The following is a 27505-nucleotide window of genomic DNA, read 5'->3' as shown; positions in this document are numbered from 1 at the left end:
AGCATACTTCCAAAGTTGTGGCAAAATAGCTTAAGGACAACAAAGTCAAGGTATTGGAGTGGCCATCACAAAGCCCTGACCTCAATCCTATAGAAGATTTGTGGGCAGAACTGAAAAAGCATGTGCGAGCAAGGAGGCCTACAAACCTGACTCAGTTGCACCAGCTCTGTCGGGAGGAATGGGCCAAAATTCACCCAACTTATTGTAGGAAACTTGTGGAAGGGTCCCAGAAATGTTTGACCCAAGTTAAACAATTTAAAGGCAATGCTACCAAATACGAATTGAGTGTATGTAAACTTCTGACCCATTGGGAATGTGATGAAAGAAATAAAAGCTGAACTAAATTATTCTCTCTACTTTTATTCTGACGTTTCACATTCTTAAAATAAAGTGGTGATCCTGACTGACAGGGAATTGTTACTAGGATTAAATGTCAGGATTTGTGAAAAACTGAGTTAAAATGTATTTGGCTAAGGTGTATGTAAACTTCCGCCTTCAACTGTATGTTAATAGGTCATGCTGGCACTATGAAGACATCCTTTATCAACAGTACAATTTGTTGGCATTGGGAACTAACACAAAATGGACACCTCATTAAAAGACCTAGAGCTTTTTGTTTTACGTTGTGTTTCACTTTGAAGACACTATCTATGAGTGGCGATGGCCCCTGGTAAAAATAGAGAGTCGACTTTGGGCAATAATCTATAGTACGTGATGCCTTCTCAACATGGCTCCTCGTGTTTATTCTCTCTGTCACTCAAATAATGTTGCATTTGAACATGATGTTCCCATACAGTATATAGGAATCACATTTTCTTTCACCAAAGAAAGCAGTTCTACAAGCTTACTGAAACTCCTAAATGGCAAGTTTTCATTTTGAGCCCTGACCCCTACAGAAAGATACTGTTAGGCTGCTGACTGTGATAAAAAAAAAAAATAGGCTATAGATTCTTAATTCCCATTCTCATTCAGAGTAATGCATCATTGGTAACAATATGCAGATTTTGAAGCACATTTGATTACTATGCTAGTAGTTCTTGCATCAGAAAATGTGTAGGGGTCCCATAGTTTAATCCAGTAAAAGTACTTTCTGTAGTGCCTCTTTTAGCACTTATGTTGCCTGTAACCCAGTTATTTATGATGCAGTACTATCACTTTGTTTAGGTTACTGTCTTAAAGGCCTATCATGCCAACATTTCATGCAAACACACACTTCTTACTCATTACGTTTGTACAAATACCAACACTTTCCAACAATCATTCCTCACCATTCCAACATTATCCATCGCAGTTGCCATTCTATACCGTTGAGCTATAGTTCTAGGTCTGTGTACATACAATATGTAGGTCATATGAACTTCATCCACAACGATTCAGATGATTTTGGAGCTGTATAGGACAGAGGCCAACACATTACTCCCTGTCTTCCCCAACCAGCTCACCAGACTTCTGAAGACAAGGTCGCATGCACCCTTCCTTGCTTTTCCCAAAATCCCGTTGGCAAGACCGCTAATACATCATACCCTCACACAAAGGCTCAAAATGTTTCAAGTTGCTCCTATTTTAATGAAATCCCTAAGTTGGTCATTACTATTTGGCAGTGTTGTCTCTCCATCTCCTTTTCAGAAAGGAGTTTTTCTCCCCAGTTTTAGTTAGTCCTAACTTTAGCTTGGATGGTTTACCTCTCTTGTGGGGGTATAGCAAATTGATGAGGAGGCATCGGGGGTGTTACACATGTAAATGGAATATTAAGTGTTTATAACATAATTGCCTCAACCTTTCTATAGTTGCATTTTGGCTAGGCTAGGCTACTTTGAAACAAGGTAAGACATGCTTCAAAGACATGCTTTAAAACAATTGGTTTATGGTTAAAATTACTGAAGAAAAATATAAACGCAACATGCAACAATTTCAACGATTTTACTGAGTTACAGTTCATATAAGGACATTTCAGGTCACAACTTGTAGTTGTTGTTTACGTGCTGCTGTGCGTTTTGTTGCTGACCTTACTTTGCTACCTGACAACTTTACGGTTTTTACTTTTTAATTACTGTTTATATTTTTAGTTTTTCCCTCGCTTTACTTTTTTTCATTCAACTTTTTCACTCTGGTTCATCAGGACCTCCACCAGCCGAAGCTAAGTAGTAACATTAACACGATGCCTTCTAATTGCAGTCGCTGTACTCATAATATACAGGAGAACGATCGCCTGACGGCGAGGATTGAAGTGCTGCAAGCCCAGCTTCAGACTCAAGTGTTAGGCAAGGGTCATTTAAGTGTAGGAAAGGATGAAACAGCGTCTGTGCAACCAGTAAGTACAGATAGAAGTATAAATCCCCTCGCACAGTCCCCGCAGCCGGACAACTTTCTCATGGCTTCTGGAGGGAAATGCTGTAGGAATGCTCAACCGGTGTCGCTCATTTAGCCGACAGAAACTTTCAACCGGTTCTCCCTATTAAGCAGCGAGTCGGAGTCAGAGGCCGGGCCTTCTCTGGGCTCTACTCCTCCCGTTACGGGGTCTGAGACGCCGAAGCCTCCCACCATTAGCTCTGACAAATTGGAAACCCTAGTCATTGGAGACTCCATTACCCACAGTATTAGACTTAAAATGAATCATCCAGCGATCATACACTGTTTACCAAGGGGCAGCGCTACCGATGTTAAGGCTAATCTGAAGATGGTGCTGGCTAAAGCTAAAACTGGCGAGTGTAGAGAGTATAGGGATATTGTTATCCACGTCGGCACCAATGATGTTAGGATGAAACAGTCAGAGGTCACCAAGCACAACATAGCTTCAGTGTGTAAATCAGCTAGAAAGATGTGTCGGCATTGAGTAATTGTCTCTGGCCCCCTCCCAGTTAGAGGGAGTGATGAGCTCTACAGCAGAGTCTCACAACTCAATCACTGGTTGAAAACTGTTTTCTGCCCTTCCCAAAATATATAATTTGTAGATAATTGGCCCTCTTTCTGGGAATCACCCATAAACAGGACCAAGCCTGGCCTGTTGAGGAGTGACGGACTCCATCCTAGCTGGAGGGGTGCTCTCATCTTATCTACCAACATAGACAGGGATCTAACTCCCCTATCTCCACAATGAGATAGGGTGCAGGCCAGATAGCAGGCTGTTAGCCAGCCTGCCAGCTTAGTGGAGTCTGCCACTAGCACAGTCACTGTAGTCAGCTCAGCAATCCCCATTGAGATCGTGTCTGTGTCTCGACCTAGGTTGGGCAAAACTAAACATGGCGGTGTTCGCCTTAGCAATCTCACTGGAATAAAGAGCTCCTCCATTCCTGCCATTATTGAAAGAGATTGTGATACCTCACATCTCGAAATAGGGCTACTTAATGTTAGATCCCTCACTTCCAAGGCAGTTATAGTCAATGAACTAATCACTGATTATAATCTTGATGTGATTGGTCTGACTGAAACATGGCTTAAGCCTGATGAATTTACTGTGTTAAATGAGGCCTCACCTCCTGGTTACACTAGTGACCATATCACCCGCGCATCCCTCAAAGGTGGAGGTGTTGCTAACATTTATGATAGCAGATTTCAATAAACAAAAAAAAAACTATGTTCGTCTTTTGAGCTTCTAGTCATGAAATCTATGCAGCCTACTCAATCACTTTTTTAGCTACTGTTTACAAGCCTCCTGGGCCATATACAGCGTTCCTCACTGAGTTCCCTGAATTCCAATCGGACCTTGTAGTCATGGCAGAAAATATTCACATTTTTGGTGACTTTAATATTCACATGGAAAAGTCCACAGACCCACTCCAAAGGCTTTCGGAGCCATCATTGACCATCATTGGGTTGTCATGTCTCTGGACCTACTCACTGCCACAGTCATAATCTGGACCTAGTTTTGTCCTGTGGAATAAATGTTGTGGATCTTAATGTTTTTCCTCATAATCCTGGACGATCGGACCACCATTTTATTATGTTTGCAATCGCAACCAATAATCTGCTCAGATCCCAACCAAGGATCATCAAAAGTCGTGCTATAAATTCTCGGACAACCCAAAGATTCCTAGATGCCCTTCCAGACTCCCTCCGTCTACCCAAGGACGTCAGAGTACAAAAATCAGTTAACCACCTAACTGAGGAACTCAATTTAACCTTGCGCAATACCCTAGATGCATTCGCACCCCTAAAAATGAAAAACATTTGTCATAAGAAACTAGCTCCCTTGTATACAGCAAGTTCCAGAAAATTAGAACGGAAATGGCACTACACCAAACTGGAAGTCCACTGACTAGCTTGAAAAGATAGTACCTTGCAGTATCAAAGAACACTCACTGCTGCTCGATAATTATATTTTTCCAACTTAAATGAGGAAAATAAGAACAATACAATATTTATTTTTGATACTGTCACAAAGCTAACTAAAAAGCAGCATTCCCCAAGAGAGGATGACTTTCACTTCAGCAGTGATAAATTCATGAACTTCTTTGGGGAAAAGATCATGATAATTAGAAAGCAAATTACAGACTGCTCTTTAAATCTGCATATTCCTCCAAAGCTCAGTTATCCTGAGTCTGCACAACTCTGCCAGGACCTAGGATCAAGGGAGACACTTAAGTGTTTTAGTACTATATCTCTTGACACAATGAGGAAAATAATCATGGCCTCTAAACCTTCAAGCTGGATACTGGACCCTATTCCAACTAAACTACTGAAAGAGCTGCTTCCTGTGCTTGGCCCTCCTATGTTGAACATAATAAACGGCTCTCTATCCACCGGATGTGTACCAAACGCACTAAAAGCGGCAGTAATAAAGCCAAACCATGACCCGAAAATATAAAAAACTATGGGCCTATATCGAATATCCCATTCCTCTCAAAAAATGTCAGTCTGGTTTTAAACCCCATCATAGCACTGAGACTGCACTTGTGAAGGTGGTTTTATTGGCATCAGACCGAGGCTCTGCATCTGTCCTCGTGCTCCTAGACCTTAGTGCTGCTTTTGATACAGTCGATCACCACATTCTTTTGGAGAGATTGGAAACCAAAATTGGTCTACATGGATAAGTTCTGGCCTGGTTCAGATCTCATCTATCGGAAAGATATCAGTTTGTCTCTGTGGATGGTTTGTCCTCTGACAAATCAACTGTAAAATTCAGTGTTCCTCAAGGTTCTGTTTTAGGACCACTATTGTTTTCACTATATATTTTACCTCTTGGTGATATCATTCGGAAACATAATGTTAACTTTCAATGCTATACGGATGACACATAGCTGTACATTTCGATGAAACACGGTGAAGCCCCAAAATTGCCCTCGCTGAAAGCCTGTGTTTCAGACATAAGGAAGTGGATGGCTGCAAATGTTCTACTTTTAAACTCTTGTTCTAGGTCCCAAGAAACAAAGAGATCTTCTGTTGAATCTGACAATTAATCTTGATGAATGTAAAGTCGCCACAAATAAAACTGTTAAGCATCTCGGCATTACTCTGGACCCTGATCTCTTTTTTTTTATAAAGATATCAAGACTCTTTCAAGGACAGCTTTTTTCCATCAACGTAACATTGTAAAAACACAGAAACTTTTTGTCCAAAAATTATGCAGAAAAATGAATCCATGCAGTTGTCATTTCTAGGTTAGACAACTGCAATGCTCTACTTTCCGGCTACCCGGATAAAGCACTAAATAAACTTCAGTTAGTGCTAAACACGGCTGCTAGAATCTTGACTAGAACCAAAAGATTTGATCATATTCCTCCAGTGCTAGCCTCTCTACACTGGCTTCCTGTTAAGGCAAGGGCTGATTTCAAGGTTTTACTGCTAACCTACAAAGCATTACATGGGCTTGCTCCTACCTATCTTACGCTATGGTCACAAGACGCAGGCCTCCTTACTGTCCCTAGAATTTCTAAGCAAACAGCTGGAGGCAGGGCTTTCTCCTATAGAGCTCCATTTTCATGGAATGGTCTACCTACCCATGTGAGAGACGCAGCCTTGGTCTCAACCTTTAAATCTTTATTGAAGACTCATCTCTTCAGTAGGTCCTATAACTGAGTGTAGTCTGGCCCAGGAGTGTGAAGGTGATCGGAAAGGCACTGGAGCAACGAACCGCCCTAACTGTCTCTGCCTGGCCGGTTCTCCTCTCTCCACTCGGATTCTCTGCCTCTAACCCTATTACTGGGGCTGAGTCACTGACTTACTGGTGCTCTTCCATGCTGTCCCTAGGAGGGGTGCGTCACTTGAGTGGGTTGAGTCACTGGCGTGATCTTCCTGTCCGGGTTGGCGCCACCCCTTGGGTTGTGCCATGGCGGAGATCTTTGTGGGCTATACTTGGCCTTGTCTCAGGACGGTAAGTTGGTGGTTGAAGATATCCCTCTAGTGGTGCCTGGGGGCTGTACTTTGACAAAGTGGGTGGGGTTATATCCTGCCTGTTTGGCCCTGTCCGGGGGTATCGTCGGATGGTGCCACAGTGTCTCCGGACCCCTCCTGTCTCAGCCTCCAGTATGTATGCTGCAGTAGTTTATGTGTCGGGGGCTAGGGTCAGTCTGTTATATCTAAAGTATTTCTCCTGTCTTATTCGGTGTCTTGTGTGAATTTAAGTATGCTCTTTCTTTCTTTCTCTCTCGCTCTCTCGGAGGACCTGAGCCCTAGGACCATGCCTCAGGACTACCTGTCCTGATGACTCCTTGCTGTCCCCAGTCCACCTGGCCGTGCTGCTGCTCCAGTTTCAACTGTTCTGCCTGCGGCTATGGAACCCTGACCTGTTCACCGGACGTGCTACCTGTCCCAGACCTGCTGTTTTCAACTCTCTAGAGACAGCAGGAGAGATAGAGATACTCTGAATGATCGGCTATGAAAAGCCAACTGACATTTACTCCTGAGGTGCTAACCTGTTGCACCCTCTACAACCACTGTGATTATTATTATTTGACCCTGCTGGTCATCTATGAACATTTTAACATCTTGGCCATGTTCTGTTATAATCTCCACCCGGCACAGCCAGAAGAGGACTGGCCACCCCTCATAACCTGGTACCTCTCTAGGTTTCTTCCTAGGTTCTGGCCTTTCTAGGGAGTTTTTCCTAGCCACTGTGCTTCTACACCTGCATTGCTTGCTGTTTGGGGTTTTAGGCTGGGTTTCTGTACAGCACTTTGAGATATCATCTGATGTAAGAAGGGATTTATAAATACATTTGATATTAAATTTGAAATCAGTCAATTGAAATAAATTCATTAGGCCCTAATCGGTGGATTTCACATGACTGGGAATACAGATATACATCTGTTTGTCTCAGATACCTTAAAAAAAAGGTAGGGGTGTGGATCAGAAAACCAGTCAGTATCTGGTGTGACCACCATTTTCCTCATGCAACGCAACGCATCTCCTTGGCATAGAGTTGATCAGGCTGTTGATTGTGGCCTGTGGAATTTTGTCCCACTGCTCTTCAATGGCTGTGCGAAGATGCTGGATATTGGCAGGAACTGGGACACGCTGTTGTTCATGTCGATCCAGAGCATCCCAAACATGCTCAATGGGGGACATGTCTAGTGAGTATGCAGGCCATGGAAGAACTGGGGCATTTTCAGCTTCCAGGAATTGTGCACAGACCCTTGCTACATGGGACGGATTAATTGCACACCAATGGGCCTCAGGATCTTTTCACAGTATCTCTGTGCGTTCCAATTGCCATTGATAAAATGCAATTGTGTTTGTTGTCCGTAGCTTATGCCTGCCCATACCACAACCCCACCGCAACCATGGGGCACTCTGTTCAAAATGTTGACATCAGCAAACTGCTCGCCCACACAATGCCATGCACGTGCTCTGCGGTTGTGAGGCCGGTTGAACGTACTGACAAATTCTCTAAAAAGATGTCGGAGGCTGCTATGGGTGAGAAATTAACATTACATTCTCTGGCAACAGCTATGGTGGACATTCTTTAGTCAGCATGCCAATTGCATGCTCCCTCAAAACTTGAAACATCTGTGGCATTGTGTTGTGTGACAAAACGGCACATTTTAACGTGGCCTTTTATTGTCCATAGCATAAAGTGCAGCTGTGCAATGATCATGCTAATTTATCAGCTTCTTGATATGCCACATCTGTCAGGTGGATGGATTATCTTGACAAAAGAGAAATGCTCACTAACCGGGTTGTAAACAAATTTGTGCACAAAGTTTGAAAGAAATAAGCTTTTTATGCTCTTTCTGGTCTTGTGATCATTTGATATGAACGAACCGTGCCCCGAGTACGTTGACAGAATGAAGTCTTTAGACGTTGATGTTATCATTCAAACATGTCAAACATGACTGGCGTTTAGCCTATATTTATGTAATTAAAGTCTCCTTAAAGTTTGGTTACATTTTCTGGTGCCTCCCTCATGTCAGCATCAGTTTGAACATGAGGCTATAGCCAATATGCTTATCACCTACACTCTTACATGTAGGCTCTTTTATTTCTGTATATGAAAAAAATATTGAAAATGATTCCTAATGTTGGCCTCTCTGATCCAATTCGGATCGCAGTAATTGTTTGATATTGTGATTTTGTGTGATTTTACCTGTATATTTGGACAACTTAAATCTATATAATTTCTATGCTCGTATATTGTTTGTACGGTTCTCGTGTTCTTCTTATTTCTTATTTTTATTTATTGTGTGTTCTTGTTCTACCTTACGCTATTTTTAGTACTATATTGATATTGATTCCTGAATTGTTGGGTTTAGAGATTTCAAGAAATGCATTTCACTGTACTTGTGCATGTAACATTAACACTTGAAACTTCTTCTTGTACAACTATTATCTTTACTTGTTCATGACAATGCGACTAGCATTAATGTTGAGCCCTGGTCATGGAAATACATGTGCTGAAAACACATTTGTGCCCTATTTAAAATAAGACAAAGAACACGCTATGAAGGAAAAATCCTGGAGTTTTGGTGAACGTACAGCCAACAAGCGCAAAAATAATATTGTGATATTGTCAAAACTATATGACTAATGTTAAAAAATGATATCCCGATACATTACCAGTAAAAAGTATAGACATACCTACTCATTGCTGGGTTTTTCTATATTTTTATAATTTTCTACAGAGTAGAATAATAGTGAAGACATCAATACGATGAAATGACACACATGGAATCATGTAATTATCAAAAAAGTGTTCATCAAATTTTACTCCATACATTTTCCGTTACACCCAAAAGTACTTGTTACATTTTTTTATTTTTAGCAGAACAGGAAAATGGTCCAATTCACGCACTAATTAAGAGAACATCCCTGGTAATCCCTACTGCCTCTGATCTGGGGGACTCAGACTGAAGAAACACAAATGTGTCATTTGTAAATTATGTCTGAGTGTTGGAGTGTACCCTGGCTATCTGTAAATTAAAAAGATCTGCTTAATGTAAGGAATTTGATGTAAGGAATTTGAAACAATTTGTACTTTTACTTTTGATACTTAAGTATATTTTATCAATTACATTTACTTTTGATACTTAAGTATATTTAAAACAAAAGTATTTTACTTGGTGATTTTCACTTTTACTTTAGTTATTTTCTTTTAAGGTATGTTGACATTTACTGACAATTGGGTACTTTTTCCACCACCAGTGAGACGCAGAGTAGGTGTACGTATTTTTTCCCACCGTGAAGCATGGAGGAGGAGGTGTGATGGTGTGGGGGTGCTTTGGTTGTGACACTGTCTGGAACTGCTTGGCATCCAACGCCAAGTAGCTACAGAGGGTAGTGAGGACAGCCCAGTACATGACTGGGGCCGGGCCGACTGCCATCCAGGACCTCAATACCAGGCGGTATCAGAAGAAGGTCCTAATTGTCAAAGACTACAGTCATTCAAGTCATAGACTGTTCTCTCTGCTACCGCACGGCATGCGGTACCAATGCACCAAGTTTGGAACCAGCAAGACCCTGAACAGATTCTACCCCCAAGCCATAAGACTGCTAAAGAGTTAGTCCAGGTAGCAATTTGGTTAATTATTTAACTATCTGCATTGACCCTTTTTGCACAAAGTTCTTTGAGTCATCACTGCTGTTTACTGTCACTTTATTAGTTAGTTATATGTACAGGTATCTACCTCAATGACCTGTACGGCAGGGTAGCCTAGTGGTTAGAGCGTTGGACTAGTAACCAGAAGGTTGCAAGTTCTAAACCCCAGAGCTGACAAGGTACACATCTGTTGTTTTGCCCCTGAACAGGCAGTTAACCCACTGTTCCCAGGCCGTCATTGAAAATAAGAATTTGTTCTTAACTGACTTGCCTGGTTAAATAAAGGTAAAATAAAAAAATAAAAAAATAAAAACCCTGCACATTGACTCGGTATTGGTACCATTGTATATAGCCAAGTTATCATTACTCATTGTGTATCTATTATTACTTTTATTATTACGTGTTTAACTTTTCTATTATTTCTCTATTTTCTTTCTCTCTGCATTGTTGGGAAGGGCCCATAATTTAGCATTTCACTGTTAGTCCACACCTGTTGTTTACGAAGCATGTGACCAACGAATTACATTTTTATTTTATTTGAAAACAAGTGTTTTCTTTTTTTATGTTACAGTAAGCAACAGATACCTATACCAAAAATTGCAGAAGATACTATACACAAAAAAGTCAGAAGACTTGTTTCCATTGTGGTGCTTTATAACTGGTCACGATGGCAACACCCACCCGTAACACGCGCTCCAGCAGGTGTATCTCACTGATCATCCCTAAAGCCAACACCTCATTTGGCCGCCTTTCATTCCAGTTCTTTGCTGCCTGTGACTGGAACGAATTGCAAAAATCGCTGAAGTTGGAGACTTTTATCTCCCTCACCAACTTCAAATATCTGCTATCTGAGCAGCTAACCTATCACTGCAGCTGTACATAGTCTATCGGTAAATAGCCCACCCAATTTAACCTACCTCATCCCCATACTGTTTATATTTATTTACTTTTCTGCTCTTTTGCACACCAGTATCTCTACCTGTACATGACCATCTGATCATTTATCACTCCAGTGTTAATCTGCAAAATTGTAATTATTCGCCTACCTCCTCATGCCTTTTGCACACAATGTATATAGACTTCCGGCGCCGAAAGAGATGGCGGCCTCGCTTCGCGTTCCTAGGAAACTATGCAGTTTTTTGTTTTTTTACGTGTTATTTCTTACATTAGTACCCCAGGTCATCTTAGGTTTCATTACATACAGTCGAGAAGAACTACTGAATATAAGATCAGCGTCAACTCACCATCAGTACGACCAAGAATATGTTTTTCGCGACGCGGATCCTGTGTTCTGCCTTACAAACAGGACAACGGAGTGGATCCCATGCAGCGACCCAAAAAAACGACTCTGAAAAAGAGGGAAACGAGGCGGTCTTCTGGTCAGACTCCGGAGACGGGCACACCGTGCACCACTCCCTAGCATTCTTCTTGCCAATGTCCAGTCTCTTGACAACAAGGTTGATGAAATCCGAGCAAGGGTAGCATTCCAGAGGGACATCAGAGACTGTAACGTTCTTTGCTTCACGGAAACGTGGCTCACTGGAGAGACGCTATCCGAGGCGGTGCAGCCAACGGGTTTCTCCACGCATCGCGCAGACAGAAACAAACATCTTTCTGGTAAGAAGAGGGGCGGGGGCGTATGCCTTATGACTAACGTGACATGGTGTGATGAAAGAAACATACAGGAACTCAAATCCTTCTGTTCACCTGATTTAGAATTCCTCACAATCAAATGTAGACCGCATTATCTACCAAGAGAATTCTCTTCGATTATAATCACAGCCGTATATATCCCCCCCCCCCCAAGCAGACACATCGATGGCTCTGAATGAACTTTATTTGACTCTTTGCAAACTGGAAAACATTTATCCGGAGGCTGCATTCATTGTAGCTGGGAATTTTAACCAGGCTAATCTGAAAACAAGACTCCCTAAATTTTATCAGCATATCGATTGCGCAACCAGGGGTGGAAAGACCTTGGATCATTGTTACTCTAACTTCCGCGACGCATATAAGGCCCTGCCCCGCCCCCCTTTCGGAAAAGCTGACCACGACTCCATTTTGTTGATCCCTGCCTACAGACAGAAACTAAAACAAGAGGCTCCCACGCTGAGGTCTGTCCAACGCTGGTCCGACCAAGCTGACTCCACACTCCAAGACTGCTTCCATCACGTGGACTGGGACATGTTTCGTATTGCGTCAGACAACAACATTGACGAATACGCTGATTCGGTGTGCGAGTTCATTAGAACGTGCGTTGAAGATGTCGTTCCCATAGCAACGATTAAAACATTCCCTAACCAGAAACCGTGGATTGATGGCAGCATTCGCGTGAAACTGAAAGCGCGAACCACTGCTTTTAATCAGGGCAAGGTGTCTGGTAACATGACCGAATACAAACAGTGCAGCTATTCCCTCCGCAAGGCTATCAAACAAGCTAAGCGTCAGTACAGAGACAAAGTAGAATCTCAATTCAACGGCTCAGACACAAGAGGCATGTGGCAGGGTCTACAGTCAATCACGGACTACAGGAAGAAATCCAGCCCAGTCACGGACCAGGATGTCCTGCTCCCAGGCAGACTAAATAACTTTTTTGCCCGCTTTGAGGACAATACAGTGCCACTGACACGGCCTGCAACGAAAACATGCGGTCTCTCCTTCACTGCAGCCGAGGTGAGTAAGACATTTAAACGTGTTAACCCTCGCAAGGCTGCAGGCCCAGACGGCATCCCCAGCCGCGCCCTCAGAGCATGCGCAGACCAGCTGGCCGGTGTGTTTACGGACATATTCAATCAATCCCTATACCAGTCTGCTGTTCCCACATGCTTCAAGAGGGCCACCATTGTTCCTGTTCCCAAGAAAGCTAAGGTAACTGAGCTAAACGACTACCGCCCCGTAGCACTCACTTCCGTCATCATGAAGTGCTTTGAGAGACTAGTCAAGGACCATATCACCTCCACCCTACCTGACACCCTAGACCCACTCCAATTTGCTTAGCGCCCAAATAGGTCCACAGACGATGCAATCTCAACCACACTGCACACTGCTCTAACCCATCTGGACAAGAGGAATACCTATGTGAGAATGCTGTTCATTGACTACAGCTCAGCATTCAACACCATAGTACCCTCCAAGCTCGTCATCAAGCTCGAGACCCTGGGTCTCGACCCCGCCCTGTGCAACTGGGTACTGGACTTCCTGACGGGCCGCCCCCAGGTGGTGAGGGTAGGCAACAACATCTCCTCCCCGCTGATCCTCAACACTGGGGCCCCACAAGTGTGCGTTCTGAGCCCTCTCCTGTACTCCCTGTTCACCCACGACTGCGTGGCCACGCACGCCTCCAACTCAATCATCAAGTTTGCGGACGACACAACAGTGGTAGGCTTGATTACCAACAACGACGAGACGGCCTACAGGGAGGAGGTGAGGGCCCTCGGAGTGTGGTGTCAGGAAAATAACCTCACACTCAACGTCAACAAAACTAAGGAGATGATTGTGGACTTCAGGAAACAGCAGAGGGAACACCCCCCTATCCACATCGATGGAACAGTAGTGGAGAGGGTAGCAAGTTTTAAGTTCCTCGGCATACACATCACAGTCGAGAGCATCCTGGCGGGCTGTATCACCGCCTGGTACGGCAACTGCTCCGCCCTCAACCGTAAGGCTCTCCAGAGGGTAGTGAGGTCTGCACAACGCATCACCGGGGGCAAACTACCTGCCCTCCAGGACACCTACACCATCCGATGTCACAGGAAGGCCATAAAGATCATCAAGGACATCAACCACCCGAGCCACTGCCTGTTCACCCCGCTATCATCCAGAAGGCGAGGTCAGTACAGGTGCATCAAAGCTGGGACCGAGAGACTGAAAAACAGCTTCTATCTCAAGGCCATCAGACTGTTAAACAGCCACCACTAACATTGAGTGGCTGCTGCCAACACACTGACACTGACTCAACTCCAGCCACTTTAATAATGGGAATTGATGGGAAATGATGTAAATATATCACTAGCCACTTTAAACAATGCTACCTTATATAATGTTACTTACCCTACATTATCCATCTCATATGCATACGTATATACTGTTCTCTATATCATCGACTGTATCCTTATGTAATACATGTATCACTAGCCACTGTGACTATGCCACTTTGTTTGCATACTCATCTCATATGTATATACTGTACTCGATACCATCTACTGTATCTTGACTATGCTGCTCTGTACCATCACTCATTCATATATCCTTATGTACATATTCTTTATCCCCTCACACTGTGTACAAGACAGTAGTTTTGGAATTGTTAGTTAGATTACTTGTTGGTTATTACTGCATTGTCGGAACTAGAAGCACAAGCATTTCGCTACACTCGCATTAACATCTGCTAACCATGTGTATGTGACAAATAAAATTTGATTTTGATTTGATTTGATTTGATTTTGACTCTCTTTTTTTTCTTTTTTTTTCTACTGTGTTATTGACTTGTTAATTGTTTACTCCATGTGTAACTCTGTGTTGTCTGTTCACACTGCTATGCTTTATCTTGGCCAGGTCGCAGTTGCAAATTAGTACTTGTTCTCAACTTAGCCTACCTGGTTAAATAAAGGTGAAATAAAAATTTAAAAATTAAAAGTGCTTTATAAGGAATAGGGTGTAGTTTGGGACTTTAAATATCCTTTCAGGTTGCTTTTCTCCACGCATTTTGCAGGACTCATACCAGCCAACAATACTGAAGAAAACAGCTTTCCAATCCGAAGACCTTCGTTTATATGTGTATTTTTGACACCTGTGCCAACCTATTGCACAAAGAGAAAATGAGACAAATACGAATCACTAAGCTAACAGTTCTGTGGGTCTTTAACGGCTTTGGAAAGTCAATAGAATGTGAATACAAGATGATAACTGTTTTGAATTAGCATAATCATGCTACATTAATTCAGAAATATTTCCATAGAATTTCATTCAGTATTGAAGGTCATTCAGTATACTTTTGAGTCAGCGTTGCTCACAGATTCCCATTCAGCACTACAGGCATCAACTACAAGTCAGGAAAGAAAGAAATACTTGAAAAATATCTTATGCTGTTTGAGACGGTTGCGTTGCACAGTGGCATGACGAGTGTGGAAAAGAACAAATTGAATGCCAGTGAGTAAGATGCATTTGTATGTAAAATTGGCGAGACTGTTCAGAGAGCGAGCCAGGCAGACAGCCATGCATGTAATCATCTAGCAAATCCGCTTGTGTCTCACGCACTGCACTGCACAATGATGCGTAGGGCCAGGCCGCTGCTATTGTCTCTGAGCACTGGTCCACATGAATAACCCTGCGTGTGTCCACATTAGCACGGGTCACCTCCCATAAGTATCATCTCTGAAGAAACAGCAGCCGAAGCATATTCGGCAAATAACTTTCACTTCCGCAAAAGCTCACCACCTCTTTCTCCCTACAAGGTCTCTCAATCATTCTCTCCATCTAAAAAAAAACAATCTCCCTCTCTCTACCTTCTTGGCACACTTTCCATCATTCCACCGGCACCCCCTGTTCTCCATCACTACTCACCACCCCTTTCTCTCAATACTGTTTCCGCACTTTGCCTCTCCTCCATCTTCTTCCATCTCTATTTGTCTCCCTCTGTGTGTTTCTCTCTCTATCTCTCCCTCTCCCCCACTCGTTTTCCCGTATATATCTCACTGAAAGCATCAGAAACCTCAACAGCAGGGGTGTTGGGACTCCCCTCTCCACCACCACACAGCGCCACCTCTAAATTGCTGGTCCTCCACCCACACAGCCTCAGTGGTTAATGAGCCGGTTGAGTAAGACAGCAGCTCCGTTCCACATTGATCATGAGGAGCCCCCCGCCTCTTACTCTCAGGGAAGCTATTTGTCAAGGTGATAATTTATTTTGTAACACCATTTATGGTGAGCCAACCAGGCAGGAAGGGATGCGCTGAAAGTGTTTTTTTGTCTTAATTTGGTTCAGGTCCTAACAGACTCAATTTCAGGTCTTAAATCGGGGTCACAACATCTGGTACTATGAACACACATAGAGCAATAACTCACTGAGGTTCCACCGGTGAAGAAATACCTTTCAACTTTTTAAGGGGGCCGATTTTACAGTAAGGTTGCCACATTTTCACCACAGGTTCCTTGCTATTCCCTCCTACGCCTGTACAAAGGACTGGCAGCTTTTGTTCCCCGATCTCCTGCTAAGTTAAGATCCTTAGCAGCTACACTGGGAGTGAGTGAAAGCCACACTATTGTTTTGATCATGTTGACACAGAACATCCAATTAAGAGGCTACGGTCTGTGGCAGCTTCCCAAATGGCACCCTATCCCCTACATAGTGGACTACTTTTGTCAAGAGTCCACAGGGAATAGGCTGCCATTTAGGACTTAATCTGTGTCAGTGGCAAGGCCAATACCTGATAGGAGAAGAAAGGAGTGCGGGCCGCCAGAGGAGAAGTGACTTCTTCGCGGCATTTCCCCCACTGGTCCCATGCACTCCTCAAGATGTTCCACATCTCCCCTCTCTAATTGGCAGGTGGCCTCAGATGCAAGATGATTTAATGGCCTGCGTGTGATTTTTTCTGCCTCAGTCAGCCATTAGCAGGGACATCTGTAACATGTTGGCTTGGGTACGCCGCTGCGAGTGAAAGCTTAGAGCAACTCTTTCTAATGGAGATGGAAGCAGGTAGCTAACGGTGCTGCAACTCCGACGGTTGCAATCATGGTACTTCTTCGAGGTATAAAAATATGAAATAACACATATGGAATCATGTAGTAACCAGAAAAGTGTTGTCACACCCTGACCATAGTTTTCTTTGTATGTTTCTATGTTTTGTTTGGTCAGGTTGTGATCTGAGTGGGCATTCTATGTTGGATGTCTAGTTTGTCTGTTTCTGTGTTTGGGCCTGATATGGTTCTCAATCAGAGGCAGGTGTTAGTCATTGTCTCTGATTGGGAACCATATTTAGGTAGCCTGTTTTGTGTTGGGTTTTGTGGGTGGTTGTTTCCTGTCTTTGTGTTTGTTGCACCAGATAGGGCTGTTTCGGTGTTGCCACGTTTATTGTTTTGTATTATGTTCATGTTGAGTTTTCCTATTATTAAAAAAACATGAACAATAACCACGCTGCATTTTGGTCCGCCTCTCCTTCCCAGGAGGAAAGCCGTTACAAGTGTAATACAAATCAAAACATATGTTATTTTTGAGAATCTTCAAACTAGCCACCCTTTGCCTTGATGACAGCTTTGCACACGCTTGGCATTCTCTTAACCAGCTTCATGAGGTAGTCACCTGGAATGCATATCAATTAACAGGTGTAACTTCTTAATGCGTTTGAGCCAATCGGTTGTGTTGTGACAAGGTTGGGGTGGTATCCTGAAAATAGCCCTAATTTTGAGAACTTTCAAGTTTCTTCAAGAGCACTCGCAAAAACCATCAAGTGCTATGATGAAACTGGCTCTCATGAGGACCGGCATAGGAAAGGAAGACACAGAGTTACCTCTGCCTTGTTAAAAGTTAATTTGTGGAATTTCTTTCCTTCTTAATGCATTTGAACCAGTTGTGTTGTGACAAGGTAGTATACTGAAAATAGCCATATTTGGTCAAATACCAACTCCATATTATGGAAAGAACAGCTTAAATAAGCAAAGAGAAACGACAGTCCATCATTACTTTAAGACATGAAGGTCAGTCAATTCGGAAAATTTCAAGAACTTTGAAAGTTCCTTCAAGTGCAGTCACAAAAACCAACAAGCGCTATGATGAAACTCTCTCATGAGGACCGACACAGGAAAGGTAGACACAGAGTTACCTCTACTGCAGAGGATAAATTAATTAGAGTTAACTGCACCTCAGATTGCAGCTGAAATAAATGCTTCACAGAGTTCAAGTAACAGACACATTTCAACATCAACTGTTCAGAGGAGACTGTGTGAATCAGGCCTTCATGGTCAAATTGCTGTAAAGAAACCACTACTAAAGGACACAAATAAGAAGGAGATACTTGCTTGGGCTAAGAAACACGAACAATGGACATTAGAATGGTGAAAATCTGTCCTTTGGTCTGACGAGTCAAAATGTTTGATTTTTGGTTCCAACCGCTGTGTCTTCGTGAGATGCAGTGATGTAAAGTACTTAAATAAAATGTACCCACTACACATGAATCTAAGTAGGAATTCAATTAGACTATATACATATGGATGAGCAATGTCAGAGCGGAGTGGACTAAGGTACAGTAGAATAGTATAGAATGCAGTATATACTGTACATATGAGATAAGTTACACAGTGTATGTATATGAGATGAGTAATGCAAGATATGTAAACATTATTAAGTGAATGAGATACTGTAGAATAGTATAGAAAACAGTATGTACATATGAGATGAGTAATGCCAGATTTGTAAACATTAAGTGACTAAGATACCGTAGAATAGTATAGAATACAGTATATACTATACATATGAGCTGAGTACTGCAAGATATGTAAACATTATTAAAGTGACTTGTCTTCCATTCCTTAAAGTGGCAAGTTTTTTCTAGTCTATGCCTATAGGCAGCAGCCTCTAATGTGCTAGTGATGGCTGTTTAACAGTAAGATGGTCTTAAGATAGAAGCTGTTTTTCAGTCTCTTAGTCCCAGCTTTGATGCACCTGTACAGGCCTCGCCTTCTTGATGATAGCGGGGTGAACAGGCAATGGCTCGGGTGGTTGATGTCCTTGACTATCTTATTGGCCTTCCTGTGACATCGTGTGCTGTAGGTGTCCTGGAGGGCGGGTAGTATGCTCCCAGTATTGCGTTGGGCAGACCGCACCACCTTCTACAGAGCCTTGCGGTTGCGTGCTGTGCAAGTTTGTGAGGGTTTTAGATGACAAGCCAAATTTCTTTAGCCTCCTCAGGTTGAAGAGGTTCTGTTGTGCCTTCTTCGCTACACTGTCTGTGTGGGTGGTTCATTTCAGTTTGTCAGTGATGTGTACGCCAAGGAACTTGAAGCTTTCCACCTTCTCCACTGCTGTCCCATCGATGTAGATAGGGGGGTGCACCCTCTAATGTTCCTGAAGTCCCCAATCATCTCTTTGTTTGGTTGACGTTGAGTGAGAGGTTGTTTTCCAGGCACCACATTCCCAGAGCCCTCATCTCCTCCCTACAGGCTGTCTCATCATCATTGGTAATCAAGCCTACTACTGTTGTGTGGTCTGCAAACTTGATGATTAAGTTGGAGGTGTGCTTGGCCACGCAGTCATGGGTGAACAGGGAGTACAGGAGGGGGCTGTGCATGCACCCTTATGGGGCCCCAGTGTTGGGGATCAGCGGAGTGGACACAATGTTTCCTACCTTCACCAGCTGGGGTCGGTCCGTCAGGAAGTCCAGGACCCAGTTGCACAGGGTGGGGTTCAGACCCAGGGCTTCAAGCTTAATGATGAGCTTGGAGGGTACTATGGTGTTGAATGCTGAGCTATATGGTGTTGAATGCTGAGCTATAGTCAATAAACAGCATTCTTACATAGGTATTCTTCTTGTCTAGATGGGATAGGGCAGTATGCAGAGTGATGGCGATTGCATTGTCTGTGGATCTATTGGGGCGGTAAGTAAATTGAAGTGGGTCTAGGGTGGCAGGTAAGGTAGATGTGATATGAGCCTTGACTAGTCGCTCAAAGCACTTCATGATGACAGAGGCTAGTGCTACGGGTGATAGTCATTAAGTTCAGTTACCTTTATCTTCTTGGGTACAGGAACAATGGTGGCCATCTTGAAGCATGTGGGGACAGCACACTGGGATAGGGAGATTGAATATGCCCGTAAACACACCAGCCAGCTGGTCTGTGCATGCTCTGAGGATTGTGGCTAGGGATGCTGTCTGGGCCGGCAGCCTTGAGAGGGTTAAGACGTTTAAATGTTTTACTCATGTCCGCCACAGAGAAGGAGAGCCCACAGTCCTTGGTAGCGGGCCGCGTCGGTGGCACTGTGTTATCCTCAAAGTGTGCGAAGAATGTTTTTTGCCTGCCAGGAACCAAGACGTTGGTCTCGGTGACGTGGCTGGTTTTCCTTTCGTAGTCCGTGATTATCTGTAGTCCCTGCCACATACGTCTTGTGTCTGAGCCGTTTAGCTTCTTTGATTGCATTGCGGAGTGAGTAACTACACTGTTTATATTCTTCCATGTTCCCAGTCACCTTGCCATGGTTAAATGCGGTGGTTCGCGCTTTCAGTTTCGTGCAAATGCTACCATCTATCTACGGCTTCTGATTAGGGATGTAAGAATATTTTGAAGAGAAATACACAACGCAGAGGACGAGAAGTCAATAGAGTATTAACGGTCAGTAGGGAATGATCAATGGAAATAGTGGTTTTTACAAAACAATATCCCATTAGCAAGGAAGCTATGGATGCTACTACAGTAGTGATTAAAGATTCTGCCGACATGCTGCTCATACTCTTTTGACAATGAATGGAGCTGCACAGGTCACAGCTGCTCATTGGAACAAATGGTTAGCTGTGTTGGAGGCTCCTAACATCATCATACCATGTAATCCTGCTACTCTGATGCTTCCTCCAGATACCACATTGCTTGAACATGACTGTTTTGAGTTGGTTTTGGATCAGCTCTCTGATGGGTTTACTAAGAGTCATCTGTTGGAAAACCCTGAGTTTATCCTATACACAGACGGTTCAAGCATTGCGGAGGGGGGTGTGAGGAAGGCACGCTGGGCAGTTACTACAATACTACAATAGTAGGGGAAGCAGACAGACAAGTAAAATAGGCGTGGGGAATAACTCCCGTGGGGGGACATGACGTAGTACCAGGACAGTGGGTGATGGTAAAAAAAAAAAATGTAACAGACACATTAAGGCCAAAGTGGGAAGGTATTTATCAAGTTTTGCTCATAATGAGGTCAGCAGTGAAAGTCCAGTGAAAATCACGATGGATACATGTCACTCATTGGAAGGTTGGCCATTTTGATGGCAAAGCGGAGCCTGGAGAATAAAGAACTGATTGGTTAGCAATAGGGGGTCAATCTCGGGTGAAGAAGCATAGTAAGATGATCAGAACCTGATAAACTTCTATGTTGTACACCGCAGGGATATCTAGGTGAAATGTCCAACGTTTTCCTGAAAATCACAAAAAAATCTATGTGAAATATTAATTTCTCCTGAAACCAGGACATGTTACTTTCACTTTTTTTATTCCTTCGTTACAGGTTATGAGAATCTACCATCTGAAGCAGAAGCTATATTCCTTGACCAAAGGACTGTACTTGAAATTATATAAGATCACCAGTGAAGTGTCATTAGAGAAGTCCTTATCAACCAGCGGAACGGAAGAAGAATTCCTCACTACTGGCAGACTGTCAGAACATAGTTTGAAATAGTTATCTATGTGGGACTGATACCAGTGTGGAAGAGCTGGTCACTTTCAAAGGACTTAGTGAATGATTAACTTGCCAAGAGGACGATTGAATATTGTTGTCTTGTAGACAATTTTTTTTTTTTGTGAGTTTCCTCCTAATACAGGATGTGGTAGGAATTGTAAGGGACATCATCATTACACCTGTTAATACTTATTTTCTATAACTTTGTTTGAAATCTATTTCTTATTGCAACAGCAAGTAAAATATGCCCTTTGTGTTTTATAGAAATGCAAGGTGTTTAATGTGAATCATTTTATGCTTACTGCTAATGTTTTTTATACTTTCTATTTTTTCATGCTTTTTATTGTTTTCTAAAAATATATTTTAAGTATATTTATTTTTTAAATGGTCTAGAGGGGAGTGTAAGAATATTTTGAAGATAAGAACACAACGCAGAGGACAAGAAGTCAATAGTGTACTAACGTGTCACATTCTGACCTTTATTTCCTTTGTTTTGTCTTTATTTAGTATGTTCAGGGCGTGAGTTGGGGTGGGCAGTCTATGTTTGTTTTTCTATGTTTGGTTTCTGTTTCGGCCTAGTATGGTTCTCAATCAGAGGCAGGTGTCGTTTAGTTGTCTCTGGTTGAGAATCATACTTAGGTAGCCTGGTTTTCACGGTTGGTTTGTGGGTGTTTGTTTCCGTGTGAGTGTTTGTTGCCACACGGTACTGTTTCGGTTTTCGTTCATGTTCACGTTTATTGTTTTGTATTTCATAGTGTGGCGAGGAGGAGGAATGCCGTTACATAACGGTCAATAGGGAATGATCAATGGAAATAGTGTTTTTTCTGTAATAAGGGATTAATGATCAATGGGTCAGAGACATGGGAGGAATTTCATTCCGGGACTCATAGCTACATGGCAAGTTCTCATTGGTCCAAATTGTTTATACATTGAACCTGAAATCGGATACTTCTTATTTGGCCATTGGCCCAGTTTTATTGCAAGGAAAACGAATTGGTCAACCACAGGCTAGGGCTGGGTTTTGAAGTACATCCTGTCCCTTTGTTCTGTGGAAAGAATCACAGGAGAGAATCACTGAGAACAGGGGAGAATGAACATCTGACTCTCAGCAAATAGCTCCTCTTTGAATAAAACTATTTTTCTCCCCCTGATTTGCTTTGGGGTCTGTGTTAATTGAAGAGTAACATCAACTGCTAACAGGGTAGATTTTAATAGTCACAGTGGGTACTACATCTCCTATACACTTCCTTATAAACTCAGTCACCGTATCCGTGTATGTATCTAGATTATTTTCGCAAGCTACCCGGAACAGGTCCCAGTCCACGTGATCAAAACAATCCTGAAGTGTGGATTCCGATTGGTCAGACCAGCGTTGAATACTTTGAAGCACGAGTACCTTCTGTTTGAGTTTCTGCCTATAGGATGGGAGGAGCTAGATGGAGTCATGGTCAGATTTGCTGAAAGGAGGGTGGAGGAGGGCCTTGTAAGTATTCAGGAAGTTTGGACATTAGATGATGAGTCCAAATTTGAGATTTATGGTTCCACCGGCCTTGTCTTTGTGAGACACAGAGTGGATGAGCGGATTATCTCTGCATGTGTGGTTCCCACCGTGAAGCATGGAGGAGGAGGTGTGATTGTGTGGGGGTGCTTTGCTGGTGACACTGTCAGTGATTTATTTAGAATTCATGGCACACTTCACCAGCATGGCAACCATAGCATTCTGAAGCAATACGCCATCCCATCTGGTTTACACTTAGTGGGACTATCATTTGTTTTTCAACAGGACAATGACCCAAAACACACCTGATGAGGGCTATTTGACCAAGGAGAGTGATAGAGTGCTGCATTAGATGACCTGGCCTCCACAATCACCCGATCTCAACCCAATTGCGATAGTTTGGGATGAGCTGGTTGAGAGAATGCCAAGAGTGTGCAAAGCTGTCATCAAGGTAAAGGGTGACTACTTTGAAGAATCTCAAATATAAGATATACTTTGATTTGTTTAACACTTTTTTGGATACTACATGATTCCATATGTGTTATTTCATAGTTTTGATGTCTTCACTATTATTCTTCAATGTAGAAAATAGTTTAAAATAGAAGAACCCTTGAATGTGAAGGTGTGTCCAAGCTTTCGACTGGTACTGTATATATCCCAATTCCCCAGGGCAGTGATTGGGGACATTGCTCTGTGTAGGGTGCCGTCTTTCGGATGGGACGTTACACGGGTGTCTTGCCTCTTTGTTGACAATAAAGATACCATGGCACTTATTGTAAGAGTAGAGGGGTAAACCCGTGTCCTTGCTAAATTATGACCATCATGGCCACCTAATCATCCCCAGCTTCCAATTGGCTCATTCATCCCCCCTCCTCTCCCCTGTAACTATTCTCCAGGTCTTCGCTGTAAATGAGAATGTATTTTCAGTCAGCTTACCTGGTCAAATAAGAGGTAAATGTGAATTTTTCATCCAGATAAAACCCATAGCAAGCTGTTTTCATGGCCTTAGCACAAACAGCTTGGTTTTCATGTGATCCCATTTTTCACAGCTGGATTTTTTTCTGTAGCCATCTGGGCTGAATGCTTCGCTCAAGGGTACAACCAACAACGAGGAGTCATCACCCAGAGTTCAGCCCTGAAAGCCCCTGGTCCCTTGCCCTCTGCCCTGGCCTCGGCTCCTCCCTGTTCCCCCTGAGGTAGTATCTAATTCTGAGGTGGGTAAGTGAGGCCTGCAGCAGGATGTGGACAGCGGTTGCATCCCAAATAGCACCTTATTCCCTATATAGTGCACAACTTTTGACCAGGGTCCATAGTGCTTTGTTTACAAGTAGTGTACTATATAAGGAATAGGGTGCCATTTGAGATGAACCAATGATGCTGAAGTGGCCTAAAGCCTACGGCCTATAAGGCTTGATCGCTTATCAGTATTCCTGCCATAGCCTCTGTGGATTTGTCTGCTACCTGCAAACTGGGTCAATTTTTGCATTATTTTACAGATTCTTATCTCAATGTGGAGGAGGGGATTTTTTTTTTTTTACAAACACACACATCGCCCCACACAGATACACGTATTATCATTAGAATATATTAAAATGAAAATATATTCATATAAGTGTTATATTAAGGTGCTGATGTGCCAAGACTTGATGAATGATTATCCCGTACAATGCCTGGGCGTACTCCTCATGCTGTGCAAGTCATAGAACACACACCAAATGAATAATTAACAATGATAGATAATACTAATACAGAATGTGACACGCACAAACCTGCAAAACCCTCACAACACTTTGAACATGTGCTGGTACTGCTAATGATTCTCTTTAAATATGCCTCCTCTATTGAGATTCAAACTGGCATACATAATTGCTATCACAACCAGGGCTAGTTGGAATTTGACTAGGTGTTCGTTTGCACTGTTGGTTCGGTACACCAGAGGTGATTGAGATACCTTGAGTATCCAGACATACCCAGACTGAGTTACATTAAATATTTCAGAATTATCATTCAGATGCATTCAAACAATTCTATTGTATATTTGTAATTATCTTTGATATTATCTTTCCATCTGAGTATATGTCCCAAATGGCACCCTATTCCCTATATATAGTGTACTTTTCACCAGAGCCCTGTATTGCACTAGGTAATGCACTAGGTAATAGGGTGCAATTTGGGACTCAACCTGGGTTTTGGAGGTGAATGAGGAAACAAGAGCAGATGGGGGGGGGGGGGTAATGAGATGCACACAACAACAAAAAAGAAATTGATGGGGACAGGCTGGCCATGAGAGAGTAGAAAAATAAGGGAAAGAGGGAGGTAAATAACCAAGTATGAGCTAGAGAGAGGAGATACAGGAGATAGGCCAGTGTCTGAGGTGAATATAAATGGACAAAACGAAAAGGTGGGAAAGAGAGAGAGAGAGAGAGAGAGAGAGAGAGAGAGAGAGGAGGAGAGAGAGAGAGAGAGAGAGAGAGAGAGAGAGGGAGAGAGGGAGAGAAAGTGAGCAACAGCGGGGTGAGGGGAGAAGATAAAAGAATGTGAGAAAGATGGAGAACTAATGAGAGGACAAAGGCACCAGATACCCCATCGATCTCTGCTGCAGAGGTATTGAGTTAGAGGTCTGGAGATGTTTACCTACAGTATAGTTACCTACTGTAGTAGGATTGTTATGACCAAGGAGAGATAGAAGAAGAATAGGAAGAGAGGGGCAGGTTTCTGGGGTGGTGTGTGTGTGTGTGTGTGGTGTGTGTGTGTGTGCGTGTGCGTTTTGTTTCAAGGTTTCAAGTTTGGGGAAGCAAATTTTCACCATAGAAATGCACCTTTACCACAAAGAATTCCATGCATCCTCACATTTGCGGTCTTATGTCAGATAGCCTACTATTCCTATTTGTGATGATTAGATTGGCTGGTCATAATTTAGGCTAATAATATAACTCAATCACTGTTCGCAAAAAAAATGCAGCACGTAGTGGCGTAGAGTAGGCTAGACTATAGGCTATATCAGATAGCCTTTTGTTTCTTTGCAGGGGCAAAATGTGGCCTTTAATAAACACATTACATGCAATTCTACTACACTTCATGTTACTGGAGACATTAGCAGAATATTTTTTTAATATGACAAAAATGACAGGGTAGCCTACTCTGCTGACACTGACAAACAGATCAATAAAAACAACGTTTTCTTCAACCATTTAATAGGCCTAAGAAAAAGAGAGACGCAAATACAATATGACGTCCATCTAACCTGGAGGAGTAAATTATTGTTAAAAAACGAACTTTCAAGTGTCCCTGACCCAATAATAAAGACAGTGAATACGCACACTCACCTGGGATTAGTGCTGAGCGATTAACGGAAAAGTCGGTTATTTTTCATTTTTTAAACAACCATTTGACAAGACGTCAGTTCAATTATTTTGAATTCCATTTTGTACATTTTTTTGTCTGTGATCTCGATGTGCAGTTTCTGCAAGAGATAAATCAGATCAAGCCTGAACTGTGTTATGTTGTAGTTTCAAACAGGCCAATATTCTACATATTTTAGCACTGAAAACATGGTAATTAACTACAATGACCATAATCCATTGCGTGCCCACTTACCTTAGTCCAGTCTGACTTAGAATGAAATAATGAAGCAATCAAATAAAACAAATATTTTATTAAAGTAATGTGAATAAATGATAGTTAAATAAGTGATATGCAGTAATGAGCAGTCACTACCATCGTGGGACTTCTATTCATTGTATGAATTGTTACAGCATTCAACCCACATAAATCATAGTGCATTTAATGTCTAAAAAAATTGGGAAACCGAAATGTTTTCATAATCTAACCGAAAACGAACCCACCTCAAAAAGCACTAATCACTCAGCACTACCGGGGATATGGCTGATACTCTCCGCTGGTGCCAATAAGATAGGCAGGTGTTCGCTCAATTAAGTTGAGCATTTTGATAACTAAAGACAGATTAGAGTCTTTCCACTGTCTTCAATTTACAGTAATAGCCATTTGCTTTCCAAACTATGTTATTCTGTGATTGTATTTAGAAATATCGCAAAATGCTTAGCTGGGTCTCTCTGCTTTTCATTGACAGTTTCAACTCAAGTATCATCTATTTGGTAATTGCCGAGCCCGCTGCCCAAATTGCGGCCCCTTTCGACTGTAGGCTGTGGTTTAAAACAACCCACAGCGTTTTTTCTTCAAAAACTAATGATCCTCTGTGGCCAAATCATGCTTTCTGGTGTAGTAGCCTATTTTGAATGATTGTATTTATTTATGTATAGGCATTAGGATAATTAGGCTACATCATTTTGGCAACTTAATTCAATATGAAATAGCTTTCCCTAGCCTTATGGATGCACCACCTATGGGGGGGGACAAAGAAAGCAGACAACATCGGAATGGATTGCAGTCAGATGGAGAGGATTGAGTGTTTGTGAGAGAGGGAGAGAGGGGAGGGGGTCATAGATGACAATGAGTCATTGTGGAGTAAGAGATGGACAGTGACAACTGAGTTGTCCACATTAATTAAATATTCATATAGAACACCAGGTACCTGCTTACATGGTGGAAAGAAACATTAAGGCAACACAATTGCCTGGTATTTGCTATAGTGTGTGTGTGTGTGTGCGTGTGCGTGTGTGTGTGTGTGCGTGTGTGCGCGCACGC

The 27505-nt window shown here is 42.6% G+C and overlaps 1 protein-coding gene across 3 annotated transcripts in view; it reads right to left on the bottom strand.

The window, feature by feature from the left end:
• LOC110496002 (ephrin-A3) overlaps positions 1-27505 on the bottom strand; it is a 153704-nt gene that overhangs the window by 75267 nt on the left and 50932 nt on the right. The window lies entirely within an intron of this gene.

This window comes from Oncorhynchus mykiss, chromosome 18 (assembly GCF_057628025.1).
Source record: "Oncorhynchus mykiss isolate SJ-2025 chromosome 18, ASM5762802v1, whole genome shotgun sequence".
Classification (NCBI taxonomy): Eukaryota; Metazoa; Chordata; class Actinopteri; order Salmoniformes; family Salmonidae; genus Oncorhynchus; species Oncorhynchus mykiss.
This window is presented reverse-complemented; position numbering and strand designations above follow the sequence as displayed.